General features: G+C 40.0%; 1 non-coding gene across 1 annotated transcript; it reads right to left on the reverse strand.

The window, feature by feature from the left end:
* Positions 1 to 13,406: 13,406 nt before the first annotated feature.
* On the reverse strand, positions 13,407 to 13,510 carry LOC124523236 (U6 spliceosomal RNA). The gene has a single exon (XR_006964963.1). It is a non-coding gene; the product is annotated as a U6 spliceosomal RNA (small nuclear RNA).
* Between the last annotated feature and the right edge of the window lie 5,466 nt (positions 13,511 to 18,976).

Genomic DNA, 18,976 nt, shown 5'->3' on the forward strand with positions numbered 1-18,976 from the left:
TAACTATTCGAAGTGCAGCCTTTGGCTAGCTGGATCAGCACAACTGCAGTGATTCCCCTTTCTATAACCAGCAAAATTAATATTTATACAGCTTTAGAAGTATATTTTTTGATGTTTGTCCATGAACCTGTAGGCACTTTGCATTCCTTCGAATTCCTCCAGGTCATCTGTAAATAATCGTCTACGGGACAGTTACTGTCAAAGCTTGCTTCCTCTGAAGTTCTAGTGAATTTATGGGACTCAGTTTCTTCCAGTTTCCATGCTATGATGCTGCCCTTCCCAGTTTGCAATGCCCTTGTTCCTCTTCACCAACATCATCCCTTCTTGATTTCTAAATTGCACCCCAAACCTCTGGGGTCTTATTGTGTTTATTCCTCTGCCTGGTCCCTGATTAACACTTACATATTGTTCACGTGATGTTAATTTGCCCTTATGAATTATTGCTTGAAAAATGTATTTATTTGTGCCTTTTGTCTCTCTGCTGGATTATGGGATCCTTGGCAATAAAGCACGTGTCCTTGAATTCTTTGGTAGTTCATCTAACTTTATTTTAGTATGTACATTAAATATTGTTTATTGCTTACTTTGTCTCCTTATTACCTTTCCCCCCAATCCCAGTTACTCGTCTCTAGGTTGTCGCCTGGCCTTTCCAGCTGGTTTCCTTACAGTGAAAATACACCATCTAGAGTGTTTTCTGTCCTCTAGTATCTTGTATCCTCAAGTGTCTTAGAATACTTGTTTTACTTTTCTCTGTTGCCAAATTTATTTACATATCATCCACCAAAACTAAAGAGTTGAAAGGTTTCAGGGAGCCTGGCTGGCTCAGTCAGTACAGCCTGTGACTCTCGATCTCAGGGTCATGAGTTCAAGCCGCGGCATTGGGGGTGGAGCCTACTTAAAAAAAAAATAGAGTCGAAATGTTTCTCAGAGAATGCAAAGGGAAAAAAATAGACAAAGTGGCCCGTGCCAAGTAGAACTGAGCCCTTCCTCTTTGTGGTCATGTGGACAGTATTCTTTGTCATACTTTCTCTGTGTACCTTTTACTTCTCTCTCTCTCTTTTTTGGTTCATCAGATCATGTCCTGTTAGTTTTATTCATCTTCAGCACTTGGCGTATTACCTGGAACATAGTAAGTGCTTAGTAAATGTTTGAAGAAATGAAAGATTGAGCAAGGACCTTTACCCATGAGAATAGTAGTACTTACACTAGGTTCATCTGCTTTCTAAAAACCTAGAATTAGACTAGTGCTTTAAAGCATGGGCCCTGAAACCAGAATGATTGGTATCCCAGATCTACGGGTGACTAGCTGGTGACAGAGCGCAAACGATCTTTCTAAGGCTAGTTTTCTCATATATAAAATATAATAGGATTGTCAAGATTTTAACACTTAGACCAGTACTCAGTATATAGTAAATACTTAAGAAATTTAGCTATTATTATTATATTAAAATGATATTAATGTGTTGACATTTACTTATACAAAGAGGCAAGGAAAATAACTGTTAGATCATGATACCAACCTACTTTAATTTTTTATTTATTTTTTATTTATATTTTTATTTTTTTAAGTAAACTCTACCACTAACATGGGGCTCAAACGCACAACCCTTAGATCAAGAGCATCCTCTACAGACTGAGTCAACCAGGCACCCACCCCCCCCACCCCCCCCACCCCCCCCACCCCCCCCACCCCCCCACCCCTACCCTGCCAACCATCCGGTTTTTATCGAGTACTTAGGATTTGACTCAATTCTCCAAAGGTCACTGATAATTTGCCAGTCATCATTGGACCTACATTTGAGGATTGGGAAAGAGAATTTTTATCCAGGTAGATAATTAGTAATGTGAATATCTAGAACTTGATTCATAATTAAAATTTTGATTTAAAATATAAGTTTGGGTAAATATACATATAACATAAAATTTACCATCTTAACCATTTTTAAGTGTACATATCAGTGGCATTAAATCTGTTCACACCATCATGCAGCCATTACCAACATCCATCCCTAGAACTCTTTTCAACTTCCAAAACTGAAACTGTGTACCTATTATATAATAACTCCTGTTTCCATTTGTATTCCAGCCCCTGCCAATCAGAACTCCTGTCTCTCTGAATTTGACTACACTGGGTTCCTCATTAGGTAAGAGAAATCATACAGTATTTGTGTCTGGCTTATTTCACTTGGCATGTCTTAAAGGTTCATCCATGTTGTAACCTGTGTCAGATTGGATTCTCTCCTAAGGCTAAAAAACAATGTTGTTTTTTTTTTTTTTTACTAAAAAAATTTTTTTTAAATGTTTATTTTTGAGAGAGAGAGAGGGGCAGAGAGAGAGAGAGACAGAGACAGAGACAGAGACAGAGACACAGAATCTGAAGCAGGGTCCTGGCTTTGAGCTGTCAGCCCAGAGCCCGAGGCAGGGCTCGAACCCACAAACCATGAGATCATGACCTGAGCCTAAGTCAGATGCTTAACTGAGTGAGCCACCCAGGTGCCCCAAAACAACTTTTTATTTTAATCGTGGTGAAACATTCCCTTTGTGTTGTTGTTTCTCTTGGTGTTTCCCCCTTTTTGACAACTCTGCTGATGAAATTTGGACTCTGTCTTTGAACATACCTAAGTTTTTTGAGGCCTGACATAATAATGGAAGGTTGCAAAAAAAAAAAAAAAAAAAAAGGACAAGTCTACTGCCAGGAAATCTTATTAAAAACATGTATTTTTGCTTTTATCAGAAATTAATATATTTTAAGATACATTTAAGATTTTGATTTAGAAGCAAGGGAAATGTTCAAATGTGTGGCTTTGTTGTTGTCTTTCAGCAATGATTACCACATCATCTTGGCCAATGTATTCACTAACCATAAAAGGAGAAAAATGTGCATTTCCTTAATAATATTGAGGATGAGTTGGCAAGTGATCTTGGAGCTCTGCGATGGGCTAAAAGGCGAAATGGAAGATGTTTTCACCTGCCAAGACTTGAGTTCAAGTCCTTAAAACTGTTCCTTTTCCAATAATTGCTACGACTTTTAATTGCAAAACTGGATAAGGAAGCTCCTGGCATGTATTTTATTTTAGACAGCAAACTATTGATGAAAAAAACAGTGAGACATCAGGGAAGCAAAAGGCAAAGTTACGTATAACAATCTTGGTAGTTTAAGATACATTTTACCTACATGTTATGAGTATGAATGAGGGCTCTGATAACAAGTCTAGGAACTTCAAGGGGTATGGATATTCCCTTTTTCTTATAGTGAAGGACGCTTTACACTGGATTTTATTTTATAATCCCAGGTAAAAAAAAATGTTTCTGTATTCATTATTCATATGCCCTGCCTAGCACAAAAACTATTTATGTAAATTTAGAGAATATTAAGGAGCATAATTTAAGAAATCTGAATATAAATTCTCAGCCTGTCTTTTATTGTTGAAGTACTGACCTTTCCTCTGGAAAGATGAACAGAAACTTTAATGAAGAACATAAACTCTGATGACTATGCGAATATAGTTGAGAGCTTCTCAAATGGTAGTGGCCATGTCTGTCTACCTAGGGTTGGTCAGTTCAGCCCTTCATTGTAGTTAGGATTTTCTTGGCCCATAAGTGGAGTAACCATATGTTGTAGATTTTCTGGAACAGCCCCAATTAAAAATATTCTTTCCTGTTGTTCGACCGTGTGTCGGACCATGTGTTCTGATATTTTTTTATGGAAAATGTGGTCAGCGTACCCATAATTTTCAATATTTCCCTAATGGGCCTTTCTTTCAAGGTACCCAGAGAAATCTATGTCTGGGTGGGGGTATGAGTTCTACCCATTCTGTGATATTCAGCTGATGTCTTTGCATCTCTGTGAAGTCCAACCTGCCTTCTGCAACCATTTCCAGAAACTTCCCCTCTCTCATCCCCCACATCATCTACTGAATGTCGCACCCTACCTAGCATTTGATTGTATGTCATCTTAAGTTGTTGTTATTGTTATGTGGGTTAGTTTCATCTCCTCAACTACATTGTACAGTCTGGAGGAAAGGAATATCATCTCAATTCCTCCCACAACCTCCCCAGTGCATCACTCAGTGCTGGGCAGACGGCAGTTCCTGTTTTTAAAAAAGAAAAAAACATTTTCTTTTTCTTTTGAGTTTTTTGTATCATTAAGGGAGAGACCCTCTGAAAAAGTCTCTACCCGAACCCTGCAATGAACCTATATATATTAGGCTATTAGTTAAACCCTCATTACATTCTTGTCAGGATTCAAATGTTGATTTTTAGCACCAGATTTCTATTTAAGGTATTTGATAATAAATAAGTAAACATATATCTGAGGGAAGAGGGGAGTAGAAACCCAGCCCTTGGTTACTTATATGTGCTAAGTACAAAAGGTAAGTTTTAGGACTTTATTAATTTGTCCAAGACATAGTTAGACACAGAATTTTATAATTTCTTTTTCAGGAGTGTCTTCTTTTTACCCCCTCGCTACGGGGGACCTCCCAAGCTGTGGTGCTCTACTCTGTAAACATTTATTGCAAGGATTGCTTACGAGGGAAACACTAGATGATTGCTGCCAAATTCACATCTCTTGAAGCAGCCTTTCCCTGCACTCCAGCCAGCTAGTCACAAGCAGGTCAACGGTGTAAGATGGGGGTTGGATGAAGGCATGTCAAGTTTAGGGACACTTGGGCAACACCAGGAATCAAGGAGCCTTTTCAAAATATTCACAGCAGATGAGAAGGAGTAGGTTGGGGTGGGGACTCCCATGACCCAGATTGCAGAGAACCTGTGTTCCAGACATCTTGGTCCCAATGCCCTGTGGCACTCTGATAGGCCTTCCATCAGCTTGCCTCTATCACACTACACTCTCCTTCCCAAGACCCTATTCCTGTCAGTATTAACACTCATCTTTTTTCCACGTAATGGGAATGTTTAAGAGAATTTAATTAACCATATGTATGCATTTAATGCATTAGATTTATAAGAGTTATTTAAGTACTTAGGGAAGGTTTTCCTCTTTGGGTTATAAATTTGCTCTGCAAGCATTTAAAACATTTAGAATAAAAATGGACTCTGTTAAGTTTATAAATGCAGTTCAAAATGTTTAAGGGGATGTAATTATCCAAGTTTGTAAATGATACTGATTGTTTAATTTAATTTAATTTCTTTACCATGAGCTAACGAAATATTAATCAAAGAAAAGTGAGAGAATTAGTCTCAATTTGTGTAACAAGATCACTAATTTAAACTCAAAGGAAACCAGATTTTTAATTTCGTAACTTTATTTTTTTTAATTTTGTAACTTTAAAAAATGGAATATCAATTAAATATCCCAATAAGTGCAAATGGTTTTTTCTACTCCTAAAGATTGATTTTCTGTCCAAGGCATAGAAAACAAGGGTGCCTAGGTGGCTCATTCAATTAAGCATCTGACTCTTGATTTCGGCTCAGGTCATGATCTCACAGCTGTGAGATCAAGCCCCAAGTCAGGCTCTGTGCTGAGTGTGGAGCCTGCTTGGGATTCTCCACCTCTGTCTCTCTCTCTTTCTCTGTGCACTTGCCCAGCTTTCACGTGCCGGAATGGAATTTGTTCCCTGGATTTGTAAATAATCTATGTTAACCCACGCCTGTTACTAAAGAAGTTACAGACTCTCTTTAGAGTTAGAAAAATATCTCATACCTGATACCTCCTCCTCTCCTCCCCACTCTCCCTCCCCACCTTAGTTTCTCTTCTTGGGGGCAATCCAAGCAAAATAAAGAATTGTGATGCCAGCAGATACAGACACAAGTGCAAAACCTAATGTCTTTGAAATTGGGGAGGCTGAAACTTTACACTGCTCTCTTTTCACTTCAGGACTGTGCACTGCGCATCTAGAATTACAAACGAATCCACTACCATGGTACAGGCACACTGTGCTTGCTGAGGTGCCTGGCCACCCTCAAGAGCTTCTTCCACGAACTTGCTGTCTTCATGCCACGGTGACTGAGCAGTAGCAAGTGAAGCCTACACCGTGGCCAATCGTGATCATCTTACCCCGGAGATGGCTCCACACTGTTCTGGCTCTTTATACTTTTGTTAAGGAAAAAAAAAGATCCTACAACAGTACCTTCAAGATTAGTTCAACGGAAGAGTACCCTGGAATTGCAGACAAATTATAAAACACAAAAACGAACACAATGTACCATACACAGGTACTTATCAGTGTGTATCAGGATTTTTGTGCTATTATAAAACCTAAATAAAATTCATAAATTAATTAGATATTTGGATGCTAAAGCATTTAAAACTTTTCTGTTTATTTAGTCAACCTCCTTTATCTTTTGTTTCACATTATTAAAAGCATATGTTATATGTTTAAAGCCATAAAATAAATTGTTGTAATAAAAGGGCCACTATTTTTTCGGCTTCATACATTGGGATTTCAAATAAGAGTTTATTTATTTTTTTATTTTTTTATTTTTAAAATTTTTTTTAACGTTTATTCATTTTTGAGACAGAGAGAGACAGAGCATGAATGGGGGAGGGTCAGAGAAAGAGGGAGACACAGAATCTGAAACAGGCTCCAGGCTCTGAGCTGTCAGCACAGAGCCCAACGCGGGGCTTGAACTCACAGACCGCGAGATCATGACCTGAGCCAAAGTCGGACGCCTAACCAACTGAGCCACCCAGGTGCCCCCAAATAAGAGTGCAAATATAAAATATATATATTTTTTAGTTTTTATAAAGTTTATTATTTATTTTTGAGAAAGTGTGTGAGAGAGCATGAGCAGGGGAGGGGCAGAGAGAGAATCCCAAGCAGGTATGGACACCTGAGTGGCTCAATCTATTAAGGGTCCAACTCTTGATTTTGGCTCAGGTAATGATCTCAGGGTTTGTAAGTTTGACCCCCACTGCTTGGAATTCTCTCTCACTCTCTCTGCCCTCTCCTGTGAGCACTCACGTGCGTTTTCTCTCTCTCTCTCTCTCTCAACATAAGTAAATAAACTTGCAAAGAGAGAGAGAGAGAGAGAGAGAGAGAGAGAGAATCCCAAGCAGGCTCCACACTCTGCGCTGAGACTGATGTGGGGCTCAATCTCATGAACCATGAGATCATGACCTTAGTTAAAATTAAGACTTGGACACTCAACCAACTGAGCCATCCAGGTGCCCGAGAGTTCATTTTTAGGAAGGATTCTCTGCTAAGGAAAGTTTGAAAAGCCACTGATTTATATCAAGTTAAGGGCTTCCTACTTTTCCTTTAGGATTCCAGTTCTTTGCCTCTTTATCTCTTGTAGCACAGCACCACCACCAACATACTCATTTCCTGAAGATTTTATATTTCCTTCCCCTTCAATAACCTGTAAAGGCTCCTCATAGATTACTGAACTAAATTCAATGTTTCCAGCTTGGCTTTCCAGGCGGAAATAATCTGACCTTACTCTGGTCTATCCAGATATGTTTTTTTGTAGTTACCCACACAGACCCTTGAGTCTGGGAAAGGTAACTGCGCTCTGCCCCTGCTTCCTTGTCTCCTGCCCTTGACATGTCTTGTTAATCCCCCGACATTGAACCACCAACCACCTACTGGGGTGGCCTATGAAAGGAAGCCCATTTGCCATCAGCTCTTTTCTACACCTCAATGTATCCTGCATCTTGGTTCATTGTGTCCTTAAGTCTGAGACTCTTTCCCTCCCCCTTTCGCCTACCCCAATTCCTCGTTATCCTTCATGGTTCCACACTGGTGGACCCTTTATTACCTACCTGAGTTCATGATGATCTCTTCGTCCCACAGGTTTATACTTAGTTTTGATTAATAGCTTTCTTTGTTCTGTGGTCTTCCCACCAGGATCACGAACTTCTGCATTTCTTCACAAGCTTACAGTGACCATCGTGACCTATTCCTGAAGGGTAGGAAGAGTTCTTAACTGCAATTATATGCCCTGAATTACCCTCAGTCTTGTCTGTCTGTCGCTCACTGGTTCTGCAGTTTTCACCAAATCACTTAAACTTTCATAATCTCATTTTTCCCTCTGTAAAATGGGAACAATAAAATCTTTCATGTTTTAGAATATAGCTGTCACGGATGGAGAGGTCTGTTGCTTGTTTTGGCTAGCTACCTTACTAGAGTCACCATGGATGAAGAAATGATTATCAGGTTGCTCTGGTTCAGAAATCCAATCTTATTAATCCACCCAGAGTTTGATGGGTTGTAAGAATCTGACTCCTGAGATTATAGCTCACAAGAGATTGGTGGTTCTTTTTGCTTTTTTTTTTTTTTTTTTTTTTAAGTAGGCTCCACGCTCAGTGTGGAGTCCAACGCGAAGCTTGAACTCATGACCCTGATATCAAGACCTGAGCTGACGTCAAGAGTCAGACGCTTAATGGACTGAGCCACTCAGGCACCCCTCTTTGCTTCTTTTCCACATTTTCTTCCTAGGTCATCTCTCTAATCTCAGGCACTGTTTGTATTTACACACCAGTGACCATCAAATGTCTGCGGCAGTCTGGACCACTCTATTAAACTTCATTGCCATGTATCTAAATGGCCATTGGATAATTCTCATTTCCTCTGGGATCTCATATGCTTCACATATTCAAACTGAACTCTTGTTTACTTCATAACACCTACATTCTCACCCACAGCCACATCTAATCTATCCCTCATTTACCCTTGCTCATCTTAGTGAATGGATGCACCTCTTCAAGCCAGTTGCTCAGGCTGGAATCCTGGAACTGCCTCTCCATCACTTCCAGTCTATCACCAAGGTCTAGTAATCCTATTCCTAAGCATATCATCACAAATCTGTCCTCTTATATCTACTCCCACCACTCTTGTCCCCATTAATGTTATCCCTTGTCTGGACTATCACAAAATACCCTATCTGGTCTATTCCTACTTTAATTTTTCCTCCAACCCATTCTTTTTGTAGCAATCAGAAGGATCTTTATAGAGCACAAATGACATCGTATCTCATCTTATTTTTATAATTTGTACTCAAAATAATTCCCTACGGTTTCTGTGGCTTCCATGGCCCTTTGTGATCTGGCCTGCTTCTCTCTCCAGGTCATTCCTGTGGCCTTTCTATCCCTTGACTCCTTCCAGTCTATATTGGCCCTTCTGATCCTCAAACACAACAAACTCTTTTTTTTAAATATTTTAAAAAATGTTTTTATTTATTTTTGAGACAGAGAGAGACAGAGCATGAACAGGGGAGGGTCAGAGAGAGAGGGAGACACAGAATCCAAAGCAGGCTCCAGGCTCTGAGCTGTCAGCACAGAGCCTGATGCAGGGCTTGAACTCACAGACCGTGAGATCATGACCTGAGCCGAAGTCGGACGCTTAACTGATTGAGCCACCCAGGCACCCCAACACAACAAACTTTTTACTGCCTTCTGTCTGACAGCTTTCTCCTCATCCCATCATCTGGTTGACTCCTGGCTCCACGTAAAGTATCAGAAAAGCCAATCTTACTAATGCAGCACTGGGCAGGAGATGCAGTCGTGGTTTCATTTGTGCAATTACTTGTTTGTCTGTCTCCCCTCTGGACCGTAACATGAGGGCAGGCACTACTTACTGCCATGTGGTGCCGGCCAGAGAGTAGGGGCTCAATAAGTGTTCGACGAATGAATACTCATTTACTTGCTTTATAGCAATTAGTATTCAAGTTGTTCCCTTTCCTGGTGCCTGCAAGGCTGATCAAAGAAAAAGTACTTGCTTGATAAGCATCGACAGTTAGAGCCAAAATATTTGCACGGTGTCAGGAGAAACTTTGTTCCACGAACTTTACGACTCTCATCTCCTACGAGCATCCCTCTTGATTAGATTGTGCTGGATAAACAATACTAACTTTTTCCTTCCCAGCTCTTCAGCTCCTCTGCCCCACTATTATGTTCTTGTGATTACAAGCAATCGTGTTGTTTCAGACAGTTGGATCACAATACCATCGATTGGGTGATAGAATTACTCTGATACTAATAGCAGTAATCAAAACCACAAACGTTTATATCATACTTTATGATTTTCTAAGTGCTCTTAATGTGCATTATCTCCTTTAATCTTGGAGACTGGGTCTGAAGATACATTTGCTACCTTGATTCATTTGGATGGATCCCCAAAGCTTTGTCTGAAGCAGCTTACATGTGACCTGTCACCGAAGGAAGGACTACTTCAACTCAGGGCTGATGTGGGGCTTTTTTATATTGACTTTCGGTGGTTCCATCTCAAGACAGTGAATTTTCCTCACCACATCCTCAAATTCGGGAGACATTTACTGTATACAGCCCTCAATTTATCAACTATCATTCCTGCTAAGATTGTTAAGACAGATAAATGAAATAATAATAATAGCAAATATTTGTTTGAGTGCTTACTATGTGCCAGACAATGTCTTAAGTGCTTTCCACACACTAATTTATTCAGGCTTCATAACTGCTCCAACTTATAAGACATAAATAGCCTTGTTGTACCCATTTCTAAAAGGACAACTAAAACCCAAAAAGATGAAATAACTTGTCCCCTTGCTAATAACTGGGGAAGCTGGGACATGAACCCAGCAGACTGATTCTAGACTCCATGCTCACAGACAGTATACATATGGATGTTTATTCTTTAATAAAATAATAACATTTGTTCTTTTTTGAGTTTATCTATTTATTTTGGGAGAGGGAGAGAGAGAGAGCATGAGGAGAGGAGGGGCAGAGAAAGAGAAAGGGAGAGAGACAATCCCAAGCAGGCTCTGGGGCTGGAACTCACAAACCATGAGATCATGACCTGAGTAGAAATCAAGAGTCGGATGCTTAACCCACTGAACCACCCAGGCACCCCAATAACATTTGCCCTTTAGGACATTATTCTTTAATACACTTATCAAAATTTAAGGAGTGCTCTCTGTGTGCCAGGCATTAAGGTTAGTTCAGGAACACCACTTGCTGTCTAGTGGGGAAGATGGATTTGGATAAATGATCACGAGTGTGCCGTGTGTTAACAAAAATGAAGGACCACTGTGCTGTGGGGGCATAGAGCAGGGGACCTGGGCTCATCCGGGGTACAGAGAAGTTCTCTGTGAGGAAAGGACATCTTAACTGAAGTCTGGAGGACATGCACAAAAGGGAGGAGGGGAGACCTTCTGTGACTGCCTGAGGAACTAAGAGAGGTCGGTGTGGCTGGAATTTCTAGGGCGGGGAGACATGCGGTATGTGGTGATGCTGGAGAACAGAGGGCCAGGGATGCCATAATAAGGATATGGTGTTTTATTCTAAGGGCCTTGGGTAACTACTGAAGACTGCTTAGCTGCAGAGAGGAGAAGATAGAGGTCATTGGGAGGATTGTGCAGTCCCGCAGGAGAGGGAGGCTGGCAGGATGAGCAAGGATGGGGGCAGCAGGGACACAGGGAGTGGATGCGGCCAAAACAGATCCAGGAGGTAGAATGAGCAGAACCCGGCAACTGACTGGACGTAGAGGATGAGGGGGAAGGAGGAGTCAAGGTTTCTGACTCGAGTCAGGTTTTGATAATGGAAATAAAAATGGACAACAGAAACAGAAGCAGATTTGGATTCAGGGATTAACAGTGATGGATTGAATTTCAGGGGTGTTGACACAGAAGTGAATGTGCCCAGGAGGCACTTGGCTTGTAGGGGTTAGGAAAGAGGAATTTCTTTGACTCTAAGATGGACGTTTTTCTTTTTTTCTTTTTTAAAAGTGTATTTATTTACTTGTTTATTTATTTGTTTATTTAGAGAGCACACAAGTTGGGGAGGGGCAGAGAGAAAGAGAGACAGAATCCCAAGCAGGCTGTGCACGGTCAGCACAGAGCCAGATGAAAAGGTTCTAACTCTTGAACCGTGAGACCACGACCTGAGCTGAGACCAAGAGTCAGGCACTTAACTGACTGTGCCATGCAGGTGCCCCTAAGATGGACATTTTTCATGTTTACTACTTCTGAAATTAGAATGTGGCTCAAAAATAGTTTATTAAAAATAGTGTTCTAATGGTGAACTATAATTGATGATGTCTTAAAATAGATAATAGTCTGTAAAATAAGACTATTTCGTAAAAACATAGCTAATTTGGGGGTACCTGGGTGTTTTGGTCCATTAAGTGACAAACTCTTGATTTCAGCTCAGGTTATGATCTCACGGTTCATGAATTCAAGCCCTGCATCAGGCTCTGCGCTGACAGTGTGGAACCTGCTTGGGATTCTGTGTATGTGTGTGTGTGTGTGTGTGTGTGTGTGTGTCTGCCCCTCCCCCACTCACTCTGTCTCTCAAAAATGAACAGATACTCTTTAAAAAAAGTAACTAATTTGTATTTAATGACTTTTGAGAAATCAGAGAAGGACAGACTTTAAAACACTCTTTTATCTTAAATTTAAAAAAAAGGTCACATTCAATGAAAGTAAAATTCAGCAGTAGCACTAAATTTTAGCACAAATGCCAAGCTGGTAAAGTTCAAGTAATGAAGCTCTAATCATAACTGTTAGGAGCTTGAGGTGTCTGTTCTTTCTAAGTCCATGCCATTCCTTCTTCCCGTTTCTACCTCCAACACGATTTTGCCTCTGGGTTAACTTGATGTTAACTTGATTAGCTGTCTCTGTCTCCACATTACAAAGGTATGCTTTGTCAACCTTGGATAGAATAATGTGCCTTTGAAATTCAATCCATCATCCCTTTTTCCCAGAGTGTAAAATGCTGAACCTTTTCCTGTAACTATGGCAGTGTTTCCCATACCCTGCCCCACCCCCACCCCCCTCAGCCACACATGTGAGACAAGAGCTAAAGAAAGAGTTATGTTAGTTTAGGAGAAGAAAAAGACTTAGTGACATCCCTTTCTCAAATCCTACATCATTCAGTCTCTGAGGTGTATTTTGGCCAATATGCTATGTTCCATTGTTAATTTAATATTCATAACTGTGCATATAACCTTCCCAATTAGATTTTCACTTGGCAGGGGAACAAACAGCCATAGCTACTCCCTACATTCCTTGGTTACAGTCTTTACCTGGCTTTTTGCTCCAATTCCGCCAGATCATTGTGGGCCTTTCAATTAAGACCCGGGTCTTGCACAGAGACCTCGCATTTTGGCCTAGTACAGCCAAATCTCAAGGGAGCTTTTCATTGTAAGGTTATTCATTTTATTTTGAGAGACAGAGAAAGAGAGCACGAGTGGGGAGGGGCAGAGAGAAAGTGAGAGAGAATCCCAAGCAGGCTCAGGCACTGTCGGCCCAAAGCCCGACACAGGGCTCAAACCCACTAACCGTGAGATCATGACCGGAGCCGAAGAATCAGACGCCTAACCGGCTGAGCCACCCAGACGCCCTTCAAGGTTAACTTTTTATTGCAACAAAATACACAGGGCACAAAATTCATCTTCTTAATCATTTTTAAATTTACAGTTCGGTGGTGGCAGATAGATTCATCATGCTACCCAACTATCACCACCATCCATCTCTCATGGAAACTTTTATGAATTCTGTGTGTCATCCTTGTGCAGGGGCCACGCTAATCTCTGTATTGTTCCCATTTTAGTATATGTGCTGCTGAAGCCAGCACTCTCAAGAAAACTTTTAAAAACAAAACTTTACTATCACCTCACGCCAGTCAGAGTGGCCAAAATGAACAAATCAGGAGACTATAGATGCTGGAGAGGATGTGGAGAAACGGGAACCCTCTTGCACTGTTGGTGGGAATGCAAAATGGTGCAGCCGCTCTGGAAAGCAGTGTGGAGGTTCCTCAGAAAATTAAAAATAGACCTACCATACGACCCAGCAATAGCACTGCTAGGAATTTATCCAAGGGATACAGGAGTACTGATGCATAGGGGCACTTGTACCCCAATGTTCATAGCAGCACTCTCAACAATAGCCAAATTATGGAAAGAGCCTAAATGTCCATCAACTGATGAATGGATAAAGAAATTGTGGTTTATATACACAATGGAATACTACGTGGCAATGAGAAAAAATGAAATATGGCCTTTTGTAGCAACGTGGATGGAACTGGAGAGTGTGATGCTAAGTGAAATAAGCCATACAGAGAAAGACAGATACCATATGGTTTCACTCTTATGTGGATCCTGAGAAACTTAACAGGAACCCATGGGGGAGGGGAAGGAACAAAAAAAAAAAGAGGTTAGAGTGGGAGAGAGCCAAAGCATAAGAGACTGTTAAAAACTGAGAACAAACTGAGGGTTGATGGGGGGTGGGAGGGAGGGGAGGGTGGGTGATGGGTATTGAGGAGGGCACCTTTTGGGATGAGCACTGGGTGTTGTATGGAAACCAATTTGTCAATAAATTTCATATATATAAAAAAAAATAAAAATAAAATACAAACTTTGAAATAAAAAAAAAAAAACAACAAACTTTACTTCCCAACTTGCCTATGGGACCAGCATTACCCTAATACGCAAACCAGATAAAAATACAACAAAGAAAATTACAGACTAATAAATAGCTCTCATGAACACAGATGCAAAAATCCTCAACAAAATAATAGCAAATCGAACCCAACAATGTATAAAAATAATTATGCACTGTGACCAAGTTGGATTTATTCCAGAAACGCAAGACTGGTTCAACATTTGAAAATCAACGAATGTAATCCACCATATCAACAGACTAAAGAAAAGAAATCATATGATCATATCGATTGATGCAGAAAAAGCATTGACAAAATCTAACACCTATTTATGATGAAAACTCTCAGCAAAACTAGGAATAAAGAGAAACTTTCTCAACATGATTTTTAAAAATCTACAAAAAAACCTATGTTCAACATCCTACCTAATTGTGAGAAAATATGTACCGTTTTTAAGGTTGGGAAAAAGGCAAGTATGTCCTCTCTCACCACTCCTATTTAGCAACATACTGAAACTCCTAGCTAGTGCAATAAGACAATAGAAGGAAATAAAAGGTAAATAGTTTGAGAAGGAAGAACTAAAACAGATCTTTCCTCAGAAACAAAGGTAGGCACCTCAAGTCCCTTTTAGAATTTGTAGACTTTTAAAAATTGCATATTTGTTTTCTAGTTCAAAGATTTCTACTCTTATTTTTATTATTGCCTTCTTTCTATTTCCTTGTGTTTAAGTTGCTGTTCTTTTTTTAGCATCTTAAGATGAAAGCTTAAATCATGTGGATTTTCGATTTTTGCTCCTCTCAAATATATACAATTAAAGCTATGAATTTCCCTGAGTCCTGCATTATCTGCACCCCAAATGTTTTGATATGTCATATTTTCATTATTATTCCATTGAAAACAATTTATAATTTCACTGCAATTATTTCTTAGACCTACAAGCTGTTTAAAAATGTGTTGCTTATGGAACACCTGGGTGGCTCAGTTGGTTAGGTGACCGACTCTTGATTTCAGGTCGTGATCTTGAGGTTTGTGGGATTGAGCCCTACATTGGCCCTACCTGGGCCTGCATTGGGCTTTGAGCTGTCAACACGGAGGCTGCTTGCTTTTCTCTCTGCTCTTCACTCTCTGCCCCTCCCCTGCTTGCTCTCTCTCTCTCTCTCAAAATAAATAAATAAACATTAAAAACTGTGTTGTTTAAGAAACAAAACAGATGAACGTATGGGAAGGGTGGGGGGAAGAGAAGAGAGGGAAACAAACCACAAGAGACTCTTAAAAATTTTTTTTAATGTTTATTTATTTTTGAGAGAGAGAGAGAGGGAGAGGGAGAAAACATGAGTGGGGGAGGGGCGAGAGAGTGGGGGACAGAGGATCTGAAGCAGGCTCTGTGCTGACAGCAGAGAGGGCTCAAACTCACAAACCGTGAGATCATGACCTGAGCCAAAGCTAGACGCTTAACCGACTGAACCACACAGCGGCCAAAACCACAAGAGACTCTTAACGATAGAGAACATACTGAGGGTTGATGGAGGGAGGTGAGTGGGGGATGGGCTAGACCGGGGATGGGTACTAAGAAGGACACTTGTTTTTTTTTTTTTTTTTTTTTTTTTTGAAAATACTCACCTCATTGAGCTCTTTATTACACAGTTAAGAAACAGTTTTGAAGCATGAATTTTTAGTAACTATGAATTTTGATTTTAAGATGTGAAGCTCTTCTTTAGTGGAAATTTTTTTTTTTTTTTTTTTTTTTTGGAGTTATTTCTTTTTTTTTTTTTTTTTTTTTTTTTTTTTTATGAAGTTTATTGACAAATTGGTTTCCATACAACACCCAGTGCTCATCCCAAAAGGTGCCCTCCTCAATACCCATCACTCACCCGCCCCTCCCTCCCACCCCCCATCAACCCTCAGTTTGTTCTCAGTTTTTAACAGTCTCTTATGCTTTGGCTCTCTCCCACTCTAACGTCTTTTTTTTTTTCTCCCTTCCCCTCCCCCATGGGTTCCTGTTGAGTTTCTCAGGATCCACATAAGAGTGAAACCATATGGTATCTGTCTTTCTCTGTATGGCTTATTTCACTTAGCATCACACTCTCCAGTTCCATCCACGTTGCTACAAAAGGCCATATTTCATTTTTTCTCATTGCCACGTAGTATTCCATTGTGTATATAAACCACAATTTCTTTATCCATTCATCAGTTGATGGACATTTAGGCTCTTTCCATAATTTGGCTATTGTTGAGAGTGCTGCTATGAACATTGGGGTACAAGTGCCCCTATGCATCAGTACTCCTGTGTCCCTTGGGTAGATTCCTAGCAGTGCTATTGCTGGGTCATAGGGTAGGTCTATTTTTAATTTTCTAAGGAACCTCCACACTGTTTTCCAGAGCGGCTGCACCAATTTGCATTCCCACCAACAGTGCAAGAGGGTTCCCGTTTCTCCACATCCTCTCCAGCATCTATAGTCTCCTAATTTGTTCATTTTGGCCACTCTGACTGGCGTGAGGTGATACCTGAGTGTGGTTTTGATTTGTATTTCCCTGATAAGGAGCGACGCTGAACATCTTTTCATGTGCCTGTTGGCCATCTGGATGTCTTCTTTAGAGAAGTGTCTATTCATGTTTTCTGCCCATTTCTTCACTGGGTTATTTGTTTTTCGGGTGTGGAGTTTGGTGAGCTCTTTATAGATTTTAGATACTAGCCCTTTGTCCGATATGTCATTTGCAAATATCTTTTCCCATTCCGTTGGTTGTCTTTTAGTTTTGTTGGTTGTTTCCTTTGCTGTGCAGAAGCTTTTTATCTTCATAAGGTCCCAGTAATTCACTTTTGCTTTTAATTCCCTTGCCTTTGGGGATGTGTCGAGTAAGAGATTGCTACGGCTGAGGTCAGAGAGGTCTTTTCCTGCTTTCTCCTCTAAGGTTCTGATGGTTTCCTGTCTCACATTTAGGTCCTTTATCCATTTTGAGTTTATTTTTGTAAATGGTGTGAGAAAGTGGTCTAGTTTCAACCTTCTGCATGTTGCTGTCCAGTTCTCCCAGCACCATTTGTTAAAGAGGCTGTCTTTTTTCCATTGGATGTTCTTTCCTGCTTTGTCAAAGATGAGTTGGCCATATGTTTGTGGGTCTAGTTCTGGGGTTTCTATTCTATTCCATTGGTCTGTGTGTCTGTTTTTGTGCCAATACCATGCTGTCTTGATGATGACAGCTTTGTAGTAGAGGCTGAAGTCTGGGATTGTGATGCCTCCTGCTTTGGTCTTCTTCTTCAAAATTCCTTTGGCTATTCGGGGCCTTTTGTGGTTCCATATGAATTTTAGGATTGCTTGTTCTAGTTTCGAGAAGAATGCTGGTGCAATTTTGATTGGGATTGCATTGAATGTGTAGATAGCTTTGGGTAGTATTGACATTTTGACAATATTTATTTTTCCAATCCATGAGCAGGGAATGTCTTTCCATTTCTTTAAATCTTCTTCAATTACCTTCATAAGCTTTCTATAGTTTTCAGCATACAGATCCTTTACATCTTTGGTTAGATTTATTCCTAGGTATTTTATGCTTTTTGGTGCAATTGTGAATGGGATCAGTTTCTTTATTTGTCTTTCTGTTGCTTCATTGTTAGTGTATAAGAATGCAACTGATTTCTGTACATTGATTTTGTATCCTGCAACTTTGCTGAATTCATGTATCAGTTCTAGCAGACTTTTGGTGGAGTCTATCGGATTTTCCATGTATAATATCATGTCATCTGCAAAAAGCGAAAGCTTGACTTCATCTTTGCCAATTTTGATGCCTTTGATTTCCTTTTGTTGTCTGATTGCTGATGCTAGAACTTCCAGCACTATGTTAAATAACAACGGTGAGAGTGGGCATCCCTGTCGTGTTCCTGATCTCAGGGAAAAAGCTCTCAGTTTTTCCCCGTTGAGGATGATGTTAGCTGTGGGCTTTTCATAAATGGCTTTTATGATCTTTAAGTATGTTCCTTCTATCCCGACTTTCTCAAGGGTTTTTATTAAGAAAGGGTGCTGGATTTTATCATAAGAAGGACACTTGTGATGAGCTCTGGGTGTTGTATGTAAGCGATGAATCATTCTACTCCTGACACCAATATTGCATTGTATGTTAACTAAGATTTAAAGAAAAAGAAAAATGTGTTGCTTAATTTTCAAACATTTGCTTCCTTTTATTGATTTCTAGTTTGATTCCACTATAGTCAAAAAAACACATTTTGTATGATCTTAGTCCTTCGGAATTGTTTGAGCCTTGCTCTATGGCCTAGCCGACAGTCCATTTTGATAAGTGCTCATAAGCTCTTGAAAACATGTATGTGGCAGTCGGTAAGTGCAAAGTTCTGTATATGTCAGGCCGATTTGGTTATTCTTGTTGTTCAGGTTTTCTATATCCTTGCTGATTTTTTTGTGTGCTTGTCCTGTCTGCTATGGAAAGAGGTGCGAAAATCTCCCATGATTGTTAATTTATCCGTTTCTTCTTTTCTGTCAACTTTGCTTAGCATATATTGAAACTATGCTACATTTTTCACCAGTTAATGATACGTTATAAATTATTAGGTGCGTGCAAATTGAGGACTCTTTTATCTTATGTGAATTGACATTTTTATCATTATGAAATGTCTCTTTTTCATCTCTAGAAATATTTCTGCCCCTGAAGTCTTTGTTG

The sequence above is a fragment of the Lynx rufus genome, unplaced genomic scaffold (genome assembly GCF_022079265.1).
Source record: "Lynx rufus isolate CCGP_SWC_20201006 ecotype Redwood Valley unplaced genomic scaffold, mLynRuf1.p SCAF_1, whole genome shotgun sequence".
NCBI classification, from domain to species: domain Eukaryota; kingdom Metazoa; phylum Chordata; class Mammalia; order Carnivora; family Felidae; genus Lynx; species Lynx rufus.